The following is a 7,550-nucleotide window of genomic DNA, read 5'->3' on the forward strand; positions in this document are numbered from 1 at the left end:
AATCAGAATTTTTATCGGAAAAGTAAAATTGAAAATGTTTATAAAGAAAAAAAAGAGGTTGAAAATACAAGTTTAAATCTAGATTTGCAGTGATGAATTTCTTTCTTAAAGTTAGAGAAAAACTAATATTGAAATGTTCGTTAAATATAATCTGAAATGTAGTGTTTTATTTGTATATTTAAGAGTTTTGTCCCAGTGTATATAATTGACTACGAGTCCCAATTATTCAAGGATTGTAAGGATATCATGATGACGAGTTATCGACCATCGTCTATTGAATTTCAAATAAACTTCAATCTAATAGTCTCTGAGTAACATCAAATAATGCCTTGGAGCGAGAAACGAAAAGCAATTGAACATCGTATCATACTATGAAGTTTGGTACTCGCTTTGAGTTATCGTTCTACAACTAAGGGACAAATATAATTCTAACATTATTGTAAAAGTCTTGGTGAATACTTTAGCATGATTGATATGGTTAAAGAGTAAAAAGTAATAATTTTACGGTTTATTTTAGAATTTTTCTACCTATCAGTAGACGCAGTATTTTTTATTAAAATTCACCTAATTTTTATGCCTAAATGTATAATAATCATTTTTTCATTTTCTTCCTACTTAACTTTAAAATTATATTTCTGAAAGATAGTTACCTAATAAAGCTGTCTGTCTTCAGTGTCAAACGAGGTTCTCAGATCCAAGGTTTTGCCATCGATCGCTAATAAAACTTACCAATATCAGTTTACAGAAGAGAGCATAATAAAGTCAAGATATTGAATTTCTTGCTCATTACATGTGTGCATATACGTCAATATTCAGAGTTCAATAAACATACAATGTTAAACAATGTTCAATCACTAATCAGAAATACTATCTAAACTTTTTGTAAGTTTATAAATACAAATAATAAGAACGATTTTTTTATTTTGTTACCTAAAATTAAGGTCCTAAAAATAGAAAAATAATTTTGTTACCTACTAAATAATTATTTAATTGAAATCCTCTTTCTCAATAATATTATTACTTTTATATTTTCAATTATTTATAATAATTAATTACAAATACTTGAAGAGCAATTACTTATGAAAAATATATCACGGACAAACTTTATCACATCTGATAAAAAGAATCTCTAAGGTTTCTCCTTTCCTAAGATTTCACGAAACGAAATTGATATTAATATTAACTAATTTAATTAAGATTTTTTTCCTACAGGAAAAGTTTTTTTCAGTCAGAAGTGAAATTAGGAGGTTTTCTTGCACATATTATTGGACATTAAAAGCATCATCTGAAAAAGAATTTCACTTTACAGAGGAAATTATATTTTATACACCATTTCAAAGTTAAATAATTAAATATTAAAGGTGAAAGAAATTAACAATTTTCCGAATCAATTTCACAAATAAATAAATATCTTAAATAAATCTCTTGATAAGCTCAAGGGTTTCATATGAAATTGATTCGGAAAATTGTTAACTTCTTTCACCTTTAATATTTAATTACCGAATGATAAATTTATTTGCTTTAATTAAATAATTAAAGTTTATAAATTTTTTAATTCTTTATGCAAGAGGGATGTTATTTTCAATTTTAATTTAAAATTTGGGCACAAATGAATAAAATTTCTTACAATTAATATTTCTCCTAAATCGCCTAGAAATTATCCTTATGAGTTTTCGCGAGTCGTTCAACTCACGAGTCGTTCAAACTCGCCAGTCGTTCAACAGCTGATCAGTGTCCGATTCACAAGTCGTTCAATTTCTAGCATGCGCGCGCCGGTGCTCAGTGCTGTGTAATTTAAACGGACCAAAGTCATTGAATATTGTGTCTTTCGGGGCGATAAATATGTTTCACACATCCCTGAAATCGCCTTGGAGGCGTGGCTTATGCGTTGAACGACTCGTGAGTTTTATGATCTTGAAAATTTTCGAGAATTGAACGACTCGCGAGAACTCACTGTATCTAAAAAAAATTTTTTTTTATAAATTTACTTCAGCTTATTGCAATTTAATTTTCTTTAAATGAAACTGATGTTTTGCGATAATTTTTCTTAGTTATTTAAACAATTTTAATAAACAATTGCATTGTAGGGACGTTTTTACACAAGAAACAGGGTTGCCACGCAACCTGGAAAACCTGGAAATGACAATGAATTTTTATAAACCTTGAAAAAAACCTGGAAAAGTCAGGGAATTTTGATTGGAATCCTGGAAAATTATTGTTTTCTAAAGTTATTGTGCTTATTCTTGAAATCTAATTTTTCTTCAATTCAAATTTCTTAATTCAATTTTAAAAGAGTTGCCTTTACAATTTATCTTCGCAATAATTCAATTATTTTCATAAATAATCAAAAAATTTATAGATTTACAATTATTTTCATAAAAATAAAACTCATCGCAAAATTTCAATTATTTTTAATACAATTTTAATGGAATTTCTCGAAAAATGTATAATTATTCTTAAAAATTTTATTCAAATTCATCAAAGAAATTCAATTATTTTCAAAAGTATAATAAAATTCTTTGCAGAAATTCAATTATGGTGAAAAGTTTAATTATCTTTATAAATATTAAAATTTTTCTCCAAAATTCAATTATTTTCAAAACTTTGAATAAAATTCTTTTTAACAAATTCAATTTTTTTTCAAAAATTCTCCTCCAGTCAATGAGTTTCAATATATCTACTATTTTAATAAAATTTTCCCTCCAATTTTCCAAAAGAAATGAATTATTTTAAAATCTTTTTATAAATTTCTTCGCAATAATTCTATTATTTTCAAAAATATTCAATTTATGTTTACAGAGATTCAAATATTTTTATAAATATGTAATACAGTTTTTTACAGGGATTCAATTAATATTTTCATCGATAAACAAACTCATTGTAGAATTTCAATTATTTTTCATACAATTTTAATCTAATTCCTCGAAAAATGTAATTATTCTTAAAATTTTATTAAAATTCGTCAAAATAATGCAATTATTTAAAAATTTGTTAATAAAATTTTTTATAAGAATTCAATTTTGAGAAACATTAAATTATTCAATAAATTATTTATTTTTGTATTAAAAATAATTAGGTATTAAAAGAGAAATATTTTAAAAAAATTAGTCTCAAGAATTCAATTATTTTCAAAAGTAATAAAATTTTTAGCAGAAATTCAATTATGGTCAAAAGTTTAAAAAAAGTTATAGTCAAAATTTCAATTCTTTTTATAAATATTAAAGTTTTTCTCTAAAATTCAATTATTTTCAAAAATTTTAATAGAATTCTTGGCAATATTTCAATTATTTAAAAAAATTTTAATAAAAATCTTGACAAAATTTCAATTATTTTCAAAAACTTTTCTCAATTCAATGAAATTTTTTTACAGATATTCAATTATTTTTAATACATTTTTAATCTAATTTCTCGAAAAATGAAATTATTCTTGAAAATTTTATTGAAATTCGTCAAAAGAATTTTAATTAGCTATTTAAAAATTTGTTGATAAAATTCTTTAAATGAGAGTTGAATTTTAAAAAACGTTGAATTCTTCAATAAATTATTTTTTTTTTTGTATTTAAATAATTGAATTGTCGTAGAGTTTTCTAATAATAATTGATTGAGTTTTGAAAAGCAGGTCTCAAATTATAATCTTTGAATGTTTGAATTTTTCATACTTTTAACTTAAAATTGTGTAGATTTAATTTTTTTGTAAAAGTTGAATTGAATTTTTTTGAAGTTATTTCAAGTTTTTATTTTCTAATATATATTTAATTGAAGAATTTCCGAATACCTGAATAATCGATGAAATTTCGTATAATTGAATTGTAAAAAAAAGGATTTGAAAATGTTGAAAGAAATTTTTCAGAAATTAGTAATAATGAATGAATAATTAATTTAAAGAAGAATTTTATTTAAAAATTGTGGAAAACAATAATTGAATTAAAATAATGAAAGTATATTTTGAATAAGTTAGAGTAACAATATTCTTATAATAGGTATAAAATGATGATTTTATCAGTCCAACATTTTTAATTATTATAAAACATGAAGATATCGATTGCTCCGAGTCGAAGACTCGGAGTGATCGATTTCTTTATGTTTTATAACAATTTTTTATAAGGTCTTTAATTTCAAAAAGGTTTGAATTAAAAATTTTGTAAAATATAAATGTAGTTTTAAAAACCTGGAAAAATTCCGTTTTTTAACCTGGAAAACCTGGAAATGTCAGGGAATTTGAAATGAGTAAAAGCGTGGCAACCCTGAGAAATAAAATAAATCTTAAAAAAAAATTTAGCAAGCCTTATTTAAACAAGTTTTAAAAACGTTTTATTCTTTTATTAAAATATTTTCATCAAATTTAATTGTTAATACTATTTACTTGTAAAAATAAGAGAAATTGAAGCAAAACTTCCTTTTCATTAGAAGAAATTAACTGTATAATTTAATTTTAATATTTATAAAACAGAGACGATTAATTGTTGACCAAAAATGTTTAATGAATACAATTGTTTATTCAATTTGTTTAGAAAAATGATAAAGTTATTTAAAAAATAATTTATTTTATATGACAATCTCTGGGCAGCTTATAGAAGAAAACTTAATTCTAAAAATTGGATTTATTTATGTCCAAAAATGTCCCTAAAATGCTATTGTTTATTAAAATTGATTAAATAATTAAGAAAAATTATCGCACTGTCTAAAAGTTAATACTAAATTTTGTCTTTTTATCCCACTGTGGAGCGCAGCAAACGCGGTCACAAAAATATTAATAACTTTTGACCTAATGCGCAATATACTGACTTTTCTTTTTTTGTAAATACTCGTGATAAAACAGGGAATTATAATTGACCAGAAAAAATACGAAATTAGGCGGAGAGGTATATTTTATTTCTATTTGTTTATAATAATTGTTTCTATTTTTAACAAATTATGAAGAAAATCTAACAAATATTTTTTGTTCGAAAGTATGATTATTGTATACGACTCATACCAAATTTTATCAAAATTTATCAAATTGAACGCTAGGAAAAAATTTTTTAATAATTTTATGCGTAGAAATTGTTTAAACAATAACTTAAAATTTAAATTTTGCAAAATCAACTTTTGGGTCATATTTTGGTACGTAAGTACTATAAAATTATTGATATGCAATATAAAAATATCTCTATCGAAAAATTAGTGGCACGCTTCATAAATTTTGAGCCAGTAAGCAAGTATCCTCTACAAGAATTCGACACTGAATGAATTGCTCCCGATCCGGAAAACTATTTCCCGTGTAGAAATGGTGGTCGGATTCTAGTGGAGACCTCACCAGTTTACCCCATTTGAAAAAGGGCTCCAACTAGAGAAACTGGTGGGGTTCTAGTCGATTTTGTCACGCTCTAGTTGATAGGGCCCCGACTAGAAGTTCTAGTTCACTTCTACCGGTTTTAAAAATTATTATTTTTCAACTTAACTTATTTATAATTGAATTCTCCATTCATATTAACATTATTAATGATTGTTGCACACGAAAAATCTCGTGCCTATGAGGGTTCGAACCTTGGACCTTGGGGACACCAGACGGATACACATACCTCTCGGCCATGATAGGTTGGATGGACTTCCGCTTAAAGTACATCCCGTTTGGAAATTCCGCCATTTGTCCCTATCTCTAGTAGGGCTCTCGCTAGATTCTGACTAGAATCTCTAGTCGAGAAAAACTAGTCGGGTTCCAATCTAATTCTAGTTAGATGATTCTTACAAGCATTATTTATTAAAAAAGTTTGCATATTATTTGATTACTTAATGTTTTAATTATTTAAACAAAATCTTTTATTTATTAAGTAAATTAAAAAAGAATAAACCATAAATAAATATTAATTATGTGGATATAATTAATTTTTATTAACTAAATATTGTAATATATTATTTATTATTATATTATTTATTATTATTATTATTTATTAAAACAATTATAGTAAATATAAAAATATAAAAAGTAATGTAATAAATTAGTTATGTTTAATTTTTCAATAACGTTATAGATATAATTAATTCATAATATTTTGAATTTTAGGGAGTTATTATTCATCACTCTTATTTAACTCTGCATTCCTAATGATAGTTAATAATAATTAATTATGACATTATTGAAAAATTAAACATTACTAATTGCAGTGCTTTTTATATTTACTATAATTATTATAATTATATTATTCAATTTATTATTGTAATTATAATATTATAGCATCTTTTTAATTATTATTAAATACTTGCATTAATTGTGAAAAACATTTTAAAGTATAATTGCACATACATATCTTTTTAAAAAAAAATTATTTTTACGAATAATATTACAATATTTAGGTAATAAAAATTAGTTATACCCACATAATTAATATTTATTATGTTTTATTCTTTTAATTTACATATTAAATAAAAGATTTTTATTTAATAAAATTGCTTTATTTGAATTTTTTGTAAAAATATTCTACAATATTTAAAATTTTGTTTAAGAAATGTTAAAAAATTAAATAATTAAATAATATGCAAAATTTTTTAATAAATAATGCTAGTAAGTTTTTCTATCTATTAATCTGAATTATTTATATCTATAGAAAGATAATTTATGTATGTCATACTTGTACACTAGTTTGTCTAGTTTGAAATCGATAAGGTCCTAGTGAGTTTTTTCCAGTCTGAATTATCTAACTAGAATTTGATTGAAGCCCGACTAGTTTTTCTAGACTAGAGATTCTAGTCAGAATCTAGCGAGGTCCCTACTAGAGATAGGGACAAATGGGGAAATTTCTACACGGGTTATAGTAATGGTGAGCAACGCCCATTGTACTTTAAGGCACTTGTAATTGGTTTCCCGCAGGTGAGCCTGGTAGAGTGGGAGGCAGCTGCACGTTGCTAACCAATAGCAAACGTCTCAACGGACGATGGGCGTGGTTAACAACCACTATAAATAGCCACTTCGTTTTGGAAGCACCACATTCCAACGCGAGTACTCGTACAGATCATTACATGTCTTGATAGTGTAGCGTTCCAGTTGTTAATCACCACCATTGCAATTAAATTACATATAATTGTAAAAACCATTTCTGCCTAAAGTAGTAAGCTAATTAGTCCATTACTAAAATTACATTCATTTAACTTTCTAACTAAAACTGTAATTATTAAATAATTATTTTTTTGTAATGCAGTAGAAATATTTTTCCATTTTCCCTCTAAGAAGACATCGTGTTTTGTTGGTTAAATTAGACTTCTCTCGAGTCATGTAAATCAGCTCTTATGTTTTCTTTACCTCACAAGGTTTGCTGAACTTTTCCATGCACCTGGAGTGTCGAGAGTGGGAGAGGCGGTAGAAAAAGTTTTACATCGTAGAATATGGAGAGTTGTTGGTTAAAAGTGGAGGAGAAGGGGGTGGTAAACGTAAAGCTACTTAAAAAAAAGTCGACATTACACTCGCAATATAGTGCCAGATGCTTCGCTGTTTCTAGAATAAGAGGGATTAGGTATTCCAACACTAGCCATTTGCGACAATGAATCAAATTAGCAAACAAATGTTCGCCACCTTT

The 7,550-nt window shown here is 25.3% G+C and overlaps 1 protein-coding gene across 1 annotated transcript in view; it reads left to right on the forward strand.

Moving 5' to 3' along the window:
* LOC122498524 (hemicentin-2-like) overlaps positions 1-7,550 on the forward strand; it is a 331,240-nt gene that overhangs the window by 309,466 nt on the left and 14,224 nt on the right. The window lies entirely within an intron of this gene.

The sequence above is a fragment of the Leptopilina heterotoma genome, unplaced genomic scaffold (genome assembly GCF_015476425.1).
Source record: "Leptopilina heterotoma isolate Lh14 unplaced genomic scaffold, ASM1547642v1 Lhet_15, whole genome shotgun sequence".
In the NCBI taxonomy this organism is placed as follows: Eukaryota; Metazoa; Arthropoda; class Insecta; order Hymenoptera; family Figitidae; genus Leptopilina; species Leptopilina heterotoma.